The sequence below is a fragment of the Triticum aestivum genome, chromosome 1D (assembly GCF_018294505.1).
Source record: "Triticum aestivum cultivar Chinese Spring chromosome 1D, IWGSC CS RefSeq v2.1, whole genome shotgun sequence".
NCBI classification, from domain to species: Eukaryota; Viridiplantae; Streptophyta; class Magnoliopsida; order Poales; family Poaceae; genus Triticum; species Triticum aestivum.
This window is the reverse complement of record NC_057796.1, coordinates 4031667-4042820: the sequence shown is the minus strand read 5'-3', so window position 1 is coordinate 4042820 and position 11154 is coordinate 4031667. Positions and strand designations below refer to the sequence as shown.

The following is an 11154-nucleotide window of genomic DNA, read 5'->3' as shown; positions in this document are numbered from 1 at the left end:
CTAGGGCATATCTCCTACAGACTCCCACTTGCACTAGAGTCATAATCCAGTTACATGGCTTCCCTAACACCAATGGCTATCCGGTGCTGCTCATGTTTTGCTTGTGGTAGAGGCTTTGTCATCGGGTCTGACACATTCAGATCCGTGTGAACTTTGCGTACTTTCACTAAACCCTCTTCGACATGATGTCAAATGAGTTTATATTTGCGTTGAATATGTCTTGTCTTATGGTGCGAACTTGGCTCCCTTGCCTGAGCCACGGCGCCACTATTATCACAATAGATCTCCACCGGGTCCTGGGCACTAGGAACCACACCAAGGTCTTCAAGAAATTGTTTGATCCATACCGCCTCCTTGGAGGCTTCTGAAGCAGCAACATATTCCGCCTCCGTCGTAGACTCCGCCACAGTCTTTTGTTTGGAACTTTTCCAATCAACTGCGCCGCCGTTCAATATGAAAACGTAGCCTGATTGAGATTTGAAGTCATCTGGGTCAGTCATGAAGCCTGCATCAGTGTAACCACTTACAATGAGCTCTTCATCACCTCCGTACACAAGGAGTAAATCCTTGGTCCTTCTGAGGTACTTAAGAATACCCTTGACTGCGGCCCAGTGTTCCAACACTGGATCACATTGGTACCGGCTGCTAACACTTAGCGCATAGGAAACATCTGGTCTTGTACATAGCATGGCATACATAATAGAACCAACTGCCGAGGCATATGGAACATCATTCATTTTTACTCGCTCATCCAGAGTCCCGGACTCTGATTCTTGCAAAGCACTGTGCCAGGTGACATGGGGAGTAGGCCTTTCTTGGAGTTCTCCATGTTGAACCTTTTCAACACCTTGTCAATGTACGTGCTTTGGCTAAGCGCTATCAGGCGTTTTGATCTATCTCTATAGATCCTGATGCCTAATACATATGCCGCTTCTCCTAAGTCTTTCATTGAAAAACTTTTCTTCAATGAGTCTTTTATTTCGCTAAGAAAATTCACGTCATTTCCAATCAACAATATGTCATCCACATACAAGATTAGAAATGCTTTTGCGCTCCCACTAAACTTCTTGTAAACACAAGATTCTTCGTCATTCCTGATGAAACCAAACTCTTCGACCACTTCATCAAAACGAATGTTCCAGCTCCTTGATGCTTGCTTCAGACCATAAATGGCTTTCTGAAGTTTGCATACCTTTCCAGCATCCTCATGAATGACAAAACCTTCTGGCTGTATCATGTATACATCCTCTTTGAGGTTTCCATTTAGGAAAGCCGTTTTGACATCCATCTGCCATATTTCATAGTCGAAATAAGCAGCAATTGCTAGCAATATCCGAACAGACCTAAGCATAGCTACTGGCGAGAAAGTCTAGTCGTAGTCCACTCCTGGAACTTGTGTGAACCCTTTCGCGACAAGTCTAGCTTTGTGGATAGTAATGTTACCATCCGCGTCCGTCTTTCTTTTGAAAATCCATTTACAACCAATGGGTTTTACGCCTTCTGGAAGTTCTTCCAAGTTCCAAACATGGTTTTCGTACATGGATTCCATTTCGGATCTCATGGCTTTGTGCCATTCTTTTGAGCTGGGCCCCGCCATTGCTTCCTTGTAGTGCGCAGGTTCATCGTCTTCAAGAATGAAGATTTTGTTATGAAACCACTCAGGTGGCTGGATAGCCCTACCTGATCTGCGCGGTTCAGTTACAACATTGTCTGAAGTCTCCGCATCACATGCGACAACTTCCGGCTCGGTTGTAGGGATAATTAGCGGAATTTCTTCCGGTTCCTTAGCCATATCAATGGTTGCCGAAGATTCACTAATCTCATTGAGTTGTACTGTCCTCCCACTCACTTCTTTAGTGAGAAACTCTTTCTCAAGAAAGACTCCATGTTTTGCAACAAACACTTTGTTCTCGGAGGCGTGGTAGAAAGAATACCCAACTGTCTCCTTGGGATAACCTACAAAGTAACATTTGTCTGATCTGGGATCAAGTTTGCTTGGCTGTAAACGCTTTACATAAGCTTCACAACACCAAATTTTGAAAAACGACAGGTCGGGTTTCTTCCCATGCCACATCTCATGTGGCGTCGTCTCAACAGATTTAGATGGTGCTTTGTTTAGTGTGTGAGCAGCAGTAAGTAGTGCGTGACCCCAAAAAGATATTGGAAGATTTGTAAGAGACATCATTGACCTTACCATGTCCAACAAGGTTCGGTTACGTCGTTCCGATACTCCATTTCTCTGTGGAGTTCCGGGAGGCGTAAGCTGTGAAACGATTCCACGATCACTCAGATGTTGGCCAAACTCATGACTAAGATATTCGCCTCCGCGATCAGACCGCAGAAACTTAATCTTTTTGTTACGATGATTTTCTACCTCATTCAAATTCTTTGAACTTTTCAAAGGTTTCCGATTTATGCTTCATTAAGTAGATATAGCCATACCTACTCAAATCATCAGTAAAAGTCACGAAGTAAAAATATCCACCCCGTGCGCCTGTGTTCATTGGACCACATACATCACTATGTATTATTTCCAATAATTCACCCGCCCGTTCAGGATGACCCGTGAACGGCGTCTTGGTCATTTTCCCCATCAGGCAAGCTTCACATGTGTCAAATGATTCAAAATCAAGGGACGGTAAAACTCCATCTTTATGGAGTTTTTGCATGCGTTTCTTACCGATGTGGCCAAGGTGACAGTGCCACATGAAAGTGGTGGTGGTATCAGCCTTCTTAAGGCGTTTAGCATTCACGTTAAAGACATCATTTCCACATTCAAGATTTAGTATGAAAAGGCCCCCAACAATGGGTGCAAATCGATAAAACATATCCTTACAATAAAGTGAACGACCATTGTTCTCAGACTTGTACGAATACCCATCGTGTACCAAACATGATCCGGAGATAATGTTTCTACACAACAGTGGAACAAAATAACAGTTACTTAGTTCTAAGATAAATCCTGAAGGGAGACGTAGAGGCATAATGCCGACGGCTTGAGCGGTGATCCCAGCGCCGTTCCCGACGCGCATCACGACTTCATTCTTTGCTAGCTTGCGCACCTTCTGAAGTCCCTGTATCGAGTTGCAAATGTGAGCAACCGATCCGGTATCAAATACCCAAGACTTAGAGTTTTCGCTAGCAAGCAAAACGTCAATGACATTAACTTGTATAACAATTATACCTTTTCCGATTTTCCCGGTCTTCTTATCTTCCAGATACTTCTTGAAGTTTCTCTTCCAGTGTCCTGTGCCCTTGCAGTAGAAGCACTCAGTTTCATTCTTGGCTCCGCCCTTAGAGTTGCTTTGGGAGCCGGTCTTACCGGTGCCCTTGCCCTTCTTTGGCTTGCCTTTCTTCTTTTTGAAACTGGCGGTTTTATTCACAAGCAACACTTGCTTGCGATTTTTCCGCAGTCCTCCTTCTGTAGTTTTCAGCATGGCGAGCACTTCTTCCGGCGTCTTCTCCATCCCTGTCATGTTGTAGTTCATGACAAAACCGTCGTAAGACGGGGGGAGTGAAGAAAGCAACATGTCCATCATATGGCCAGGTGGAAGTGGAAATTCTAGGGCTTTAAGCCTTTCAGAATAGCCAATCCTTTTGACCACGTGTTCGCCAACTGAACTACCCTCAGCCATCTTGCAATCCATCAAAGCCTTCATGATATCATATCGTTCAGACTTTGCGGTTTCCTTGTACAGAGCATCCAATTCCCGGATCATATCACGGGCTTTATGGAATTCAAAACGTTTTTGAAGCCCTGGACTCATGCAAGCTAGCATGAGGCACTGCACTAAGTTGTGATCATCATCCTTAGTGGCCCAGACATTTTGTTCATCTACCGGTGCATCTGCCGCCGGTTTAGCTGGAAGAGCAGTTTCAAGCACGTACAATTTCTTAGCGCTCCTGAGGACAATCCTCAGGTTACGGACCCAGTCCGCATAGTTGTTTCCAGTCGTAGCTAACTTCTCTTTCTCTAACATCGGGCCTAAGTTGAACGTGGTGTTGCGAGCCATTTGATCTACAACGAAGACACAAGTTTCACTTAGACTTTTTATAATGAAATTTGCACTAGTGAATAAACATTTTATTCTAAAATGCACTCCCACTCAAATCAATATCTCTCAAAATTGATTATGAGTGATTCAAGATCCGTGTCTTGATTGTTCGCCATTGGTGTAACACCACTGATGACGAAAATCTTAACCGGTAGGCCAACTTGCCAATCACATCACTACGTGACTCTTGTTCATCTTTCGATGCGTGTGTTCCGAGCTCATGACGGTCATGCCTGAACGTCAAGACAACCAAGTGATCTCGCTGCGAGGTCTCAACTCACCCGCCTCACACTTCTCTAATCGTTCGTACCCGTGTGACACGGCGCACCCCGAAAAGATAGGTGCCGTGACGGTGCTACACTTGGGAGAACACTATCTACTTGATATCTTTAAGTGAGAGATCACCCTAATAAAAGCGACTACCGCGCAATCAAGAAGGGTGCATCATAGGGGATAAACATCTCAGGCAATTCATAATTAGCATGATATGGTATAGCCCTTTCTGACGGAGAAGTCTTTCAATTCTTCGTCTTCGGCATTTGCGTCGGTGTTCACCTTCGCGAAGATTGCCACCACCTTGTCGATGCACCAGATAATATTGCTATCTCTATAGCTAATAAAATAAGTGCATTACTTAAGGTTGACACGCAGGTCGTTAAAGTGCAATCATATGGCTCCAACCATCATGCAGAATCATGACACGCAGGTCATGTTAGTTACATCATATAGTCATCTCATACATAATCAAATTGAATATGAGCATTGCTATACCACATCACATGCACATCCTACAAAACCAAGTTAGACGCCTCTAATCGGTTTATGCAAAATTTTATTTTACGTGGCTTCTAAGGTTTTGACTTAAACCGCAGCTACCAACGTTTTATCATCAAGTATGATTATTCAAGTTGCTAGATTAACATCTCGGGGTGTATGAAACACGGGATAATTAAATCTCGAGCCCCATACTAAACTTCGTCATACGCATGACCCCCGTGCAGATCATATCTGCAATGCCCTTTCATCTGCGAATTTCATCTTTCTTTTGACTATGGCAGAACCCAAAGAACTGATAGCACTTCCATGATCAATCAGGATCACGGATTGCCAGAACTTTGTCAAATTCCACCATGCTGTCTCGAGATTGAGGAAACACAAATTCTAGGGAAGCAACAAGAACGTCGGGTAACAGATTTCATCTGTCACCCGCATAAATAATTTTCAGCAATAGATCTCATCTACTCCAAAATTATATTATGCAATACCCATACATCTCCATGTATTCTAGATCGTAACCTGCATCTACGCATAGCACGGCTCTTGATGCCACTGTAGGGGAACGCGACAGAAAACGAAAATTTTCGGTATAGCGAGCACGCCCAGGACCACTATGGAGACTGCATACAAGGTTTGATCTGATCCGTACCGACTCGAAGCGCAGCGGAAGAAGAGTCGGTGTAGATCGTCGGTGCAGATCCCCGCAGCTAGGATTTACAACCTCCCAACCGCGAGGATGTACTCCCTCTCCGGACAGCCCTTCGGGAGGCGGTCGGACAGTCCCCCGGACAATGTCGCGGACAGCCCTTCGGGAGGACCCTCGAAACTCGGACGGAGACTCGGACAGCCCTTCGTGAGGACACTCGAACAGCCCCTCGGGCAAAAGATCGAAACTACAATCTCTCTACGGGGTTGCACACATACGGTGTCAGCTATCCGGCAGGGCTTCGCTGTCCATAACTAGTTCCTGCCGGAACCCAGACAGCCTTACGGCTCTACGAAACTCTTTTCGTGGGAGGGAGAGAAGAAGCCAGATAATGCATGGCATGTGTATGAGAGCAAGGGATGAGCTTTGGGCTGCCCACTCCTCCTATATTTATAGGAAAGCCAAGGGGTAGGGATGGCTCACAAAAACCCAAAATGCCCATGCAAATGTCACACATGAAGGGCATAATGGGGAGTGAAGTGGAGCTCCATGGAGCCCCACACATGTGGCCGGCCAACCCCCTTGGGGGACCCCCATGAGGAGCATGCTTGGCCCCCAAGCCCTTCTAGAAGCCTTTTGGAGATATCCCAAAAGGTGACTCACCATAAAATATCCCAAAAAGCACTTTCACTATTCACGACGACATTTTTCAGCGTCTGTTCGAACTGAAAATATTTATGTGGGCTTAGAACATTTCCAGTACCCACCAAAATTATTTTCAACGCGTTCCGAAATAATTACGGTTTAGTGATTTTCATCTGCGAAAAGCATCTGAAGTGGCTCCGGCAGCTCCGGAACATTTCCGGTTTTTATCTCAGAACATTCCAAAAAGCTTCCAGAATGATTCTGGCATCCTCCAAGAATTATCAGGCATGTGCCGAAACCAATTTGACTTAATGGTGTATCCCGAAACAACTTTTCGGTATCATCGAAACTTATCCGATGACCTCTCTCTGCGGTACGATTCCGCTGTCCGAAACTTTTCGGTGTCCGAAACTTTTTCGGTGATTTTCTCTCAGACTCCCTGTCTAGTATTCAGCAGATAGATGACCCTTAAGCGTGTGACCCTATAGGTTCGGTGAAGTATAGACATGACCTGGAACCCCTTCCGATCAATGATCAACATCGGAGCCGTGGACACCCATATTGACCCCTATACCCACACGAATGAATATTCGAGTGAACCTCCAGTTGCAGTGAGCTATTCCTGTTGCTTCGCGATATGTCACAAACACCCGAGGTGAGATTTATTGCATGCCGATGGACGAAAAATTTGTCCACCATGCAAGTTACCTCGTTACCGGTTTTGTTCTCTTTCCTCGTTTTCGTGTTCCGGCATCCCAGTGATCAAATCACAATGTGTCTGGCCAGACGATTATGGATACCGTTACACCGAGAGGGCCCGAGTACATCTCCCCATCGTCGGAGGAGCAAATCCCAATCTTGAGCTATCTTGTTACTTCCTATACTTTTCCGTGAACCCGAAAGCTGCCGTAATAGCCACCCAGTTACGGATGACGTTTAACAAACCCCAAAGTTCACGAAGCAAGCACGAAGGAACTTGATACTCTCATGGTCTAAGGAATTATGCAAACATTAACTATCTCAATGATATTAACCATAAACTTGTGACGAAGGTATCTCATAGCATAACATCAATCCGGGTTGATTCAACACAAGCGTTCTACCAAACTTGTGCCCTCAAAATTGCCGGCATAGTCATGCCCATGATCAGGAAACAGGATCATCATGCAATACTTGAGCTAGTCTTAGAGGCAAGACTAGGAATATATTTTACCGTTTATTATACCACACGTGCATATGAGTTCCCTTCGAGCCTCGTGGATATTCTAGACTCGAGAATCATTGCAGTTATAGCGTGGATCATAAACATTCATTACAAACTTGGAGATACAAAATAACTGTTATTACTGCCTCTAGGGCATATCTCCTACAGACTCCCACTTGCACTAGAGTCATAATCCAGTTACATGGCTTCCCTAACACCAATGGCTATCCGGTGCTGCTCATGTTTTGCTTGTGGTAGAGGCTTTGTCATCGGGTCTGACACATTCAGATCCGTGTGAACTTTGCGTACTTTCACTAAACCCTCTTCGACATGATGTCAAATGAGTTTATATTTGCGTTGAATATGTCTTGTCTTATGGTGCGAACTTGGCTCCCTTGCCTGAGCCACGGCGCCACTATTATCACAATAGATCTCCACCGGGTCCTGGGCACTAGGAACCACACCAAGGTCTTCAAGAAATTGTTTGATCCATACCGCCTCCTTGGAGGCTTCTGAAGCAGCAACATATTCCGCCTCCGTCGTAGACTCCGCCACAGTCTTTTGTTTGGAACTTTTCCAATCAACTGCGCCGCCGTTCAATATGAAAACGTAGCCTGATTGAGATTTGAAGTCATCTGGGTCAGTCATGAAGCCTGCATCAGTGTAACCACTTACAATGAGCTCTTCATCACCTCCGTACACAAGGAGTAAATCCTTGGTCCTTCTGAGGTACTTAAGAATACCCTTGACTGCGGCCCAGTGTTCCAACACTGGATCACATTGGTACCGGCTGCTAACACTTAGCGCATAGGAAACATCTGGTCTTGTACATAGCATGGCATACATAATAGAACCAACTGCCGAGGCATATGGAACATCATTCATTTTTACTCGCTCATCCAGAGTCCCGGACTCTGATTCTTGCAAAGCACTGTGCCAGGTGACATGGGGAGTAGGCCTTTCTTGGAGTTCTCCATGTTGAACCTTTTCAACACCTTGTCAATGTACGTGCTTTGGCTAAGCGCTATCAGGCGTTTTGATCTATCTCTATAGATCCTGATGCCTAATACATATGCCGCTTCTCCTAAGTCTTTCATTGAAAAACTTTTCTTCAATGAGTCTTTTATTTCGCTAAGAAAATTCATGTCATTTCCAATCAACAATATGTCATCCACATACAAGATTAGAAATGCTTTTGCGCTCCCACTAAACTTCTTGTAAACACAAGATTCCTCGTCATTCCTGATGAAACAAAACTCTTCGACCACTTCATCAAAACGAATGTTCCAGCTCCTTGATGCTTGCTTCAGACCATAAATGGCTTTCTGAATTTTGCATACCTTTCCAGCATCCTCATGAATGACAAAACCTGCTGGCTGTATCATGTATACATCCTCTTTGAGGTTTCCATTTAGGAAAGCCGTTTTGACATCCATCTGCCATATTTCATAGTCGAAATAAGCAGCAATTGCTAGCAATATCCGAACAGACCTAAGCATAGCTACTGGCGAGAAAGTCTAGTCGTAGTCCACTCCTGGAACTTGTGTGAACCCTTTCGCGACAAGTCTAGCTTTGTGGATAGTAATGTTACCATCCGCGTCCATCTTTCTTTTGAAAATCCATTTACAACCAATGGGCTTTACGCCTTCTGGAAGTTCTTCCAAGTTCCAAACTTGGTTTTCGTACATGGATTCCATTTCGGATCTCATGGCTTTGTGCCATTCTTTTGAGCTGGGCCCCGCCATTGCTTCCTTGTAGTGCGCAGGTTCATCGTCTTCAAGAATGAAGATTTCGTTATGAAACCACTCAGGTGGCTGGATAGCCCTACCTGATCTGCGCGGTTCAGTTACAACATTGTCTGAAGTCTCCGCATCACATGCGACAACTTCCGGCTCGGTTGTAGGGATAATTAGCGGAATTTCTTCCGGTTCCTTAGCCATATCAATGGTTGCCGAAGATTCACTAATCTCATTGAGTTGTACTGTCCTCCCACTCACTTCTTTAGTGAGAAACTCTTTCTCAAGAAAGACTCCATGTTTTGCAACAAACACTTTGTTCTCGGAGGCGTGGTAGAAAGAATACCCAACTGTCACCTTGGGATAACCTACAAAGTAACATTTGTCTGATCTGGGATCAAGTTTGCTTGGCTGTAAACGCTTTACATAAGCTTCACAACACCAAATTTTGAAAAACGACAGGTCGGGTTTCTTCCCGTGCCACATCTCATGTGGCGTCGTCTCAACAGATTTAGATGGTGCTTTGTTTGGTGTGTGAGCAGCAGTAAGTAGTGCGTGACCCCAAAAAGATATTGGAAGATTTGTAAGAGACATCATTGACCTTACCATGTCCAACAAGGTTCGGTTACGTCGTTCCGATACTCCATTTCTCTGTGGAGTTCCGGGAGGCGTAAGCTGTGAAACGATTCCACGATCACTCAGATGTTGGCCAAACTCATGACTAAGATATTCGCCTCCGCGATCAGACCGCAGAAACTTAATCTTTTTGTTACGATGATTTTCTACCTCATTCAAATTCTTTGAACTTTTCAAAGGTTTCCGATTTATGCTTCATTAAGTAGATATAGCCATACCTACTCAAATCATCAGTAAAAGTCACGAAGTAAAAATATCCTACAATGAAGTATAAAGATCATCACAAGCACAAGCATCAAAACCAAGCAAAACTAGTTAGCACCAATCCATCATGAAGACCTTCCTCGTCTTTGCCCTTCTAGCCGTTGTGGCGACATGTGCCATTGCGCAGATGGAGACTAGGTGCATCCCTGGTTTGGAGAGACCATGGCAGCAACAACCATTACAACCACAACAGATATTTCCACAACAACCACCATTTTCACAACAACAACAACAACAACCATTTCCTCAACAACCACCATTTTTAGCACCAACCATCATTTTCGCAGCAACTACTATTTTCACAACAACAACGACAACCACTTCTACCGCAACAACCAGCATTTTCGTAGCAACAACAAACAGTTCTACCGCAACAACCAGCATTTTCTCAACAACAACACCAACAACTTCTGCACCAACAAATCCCTATTGTTCATCCATCCGTTTTGCAGCAGCTAAACCCATGCAAGGTATTCCTCCAGCAGCAATGTAGCCCTGTGGCAATGCCACAACGTCTTGCTAGGTCGCAGATGTGGCAGCAGAGCAGTTGCCATGTGATGCGGCAACAATGTTGCCAACAATTGCCGCGAATCCCTGAACAATCCCGCTATGTGGCAATCCGTGCTATCATCTTGTCCATCATCCTGCAAGAACAACAATAGGGTTTTGTCCAACCTCAGCAGCAACAACCCCAACAGTCGGTTCAAGGTGTCTACCAACCCCAACAGCAGTCGCAGCAGCAGCTCGGACAATGTTCTTTCCAACAACCTCAACAACAACTGGGTCAACAGCCTCAACAACAACATGTACAATAGGGTACTTGCAGCCACACCAGATAGCTCGCCTCGAGGTGATGACTTCCATTGCCCTCAGTACCCTGCCAACGATGTGCAGTGTTAATGTGCCGTTGTACAGCTCCATCACTAGTGTGCCATTCGGTGTTGGCAGCGGAGTTGGTGCCTACTGATAAGAAAAGATCACCGTCGTTTTCTCGATGGACATGTTGAGGAAGCGGTGAAAAATAAAGTGTCACACAATGTCATGTGTGACCCACCCAAACTAGTAGTTAAATTCTGGAATAAAATACAAATAAAGTTTTCTCTAGACAATGTTCATACCGGCGTCGTGTGGACATCGATCTGACTACCATGCTTGCAGGTTCACAAGTCCTTCTTGCCTGGTCACAACCTC

At 44.9% G+C, this 11154-nt stretch overlaps 1 pseudogene; it reads left to right on the top strand.

Moving 5' to 3' along the window:
* The first annotated feature begins 10003 nt into the window (after positions 1–10003).
* LOC123161998 (gamma-gliadin B-I-like) lies at positions 10004–10930 on the top strand (annotated as a pseudogene).
* The last annotated feature ends 224 nt before the right edge of the window (positions 10931–11154 follow it).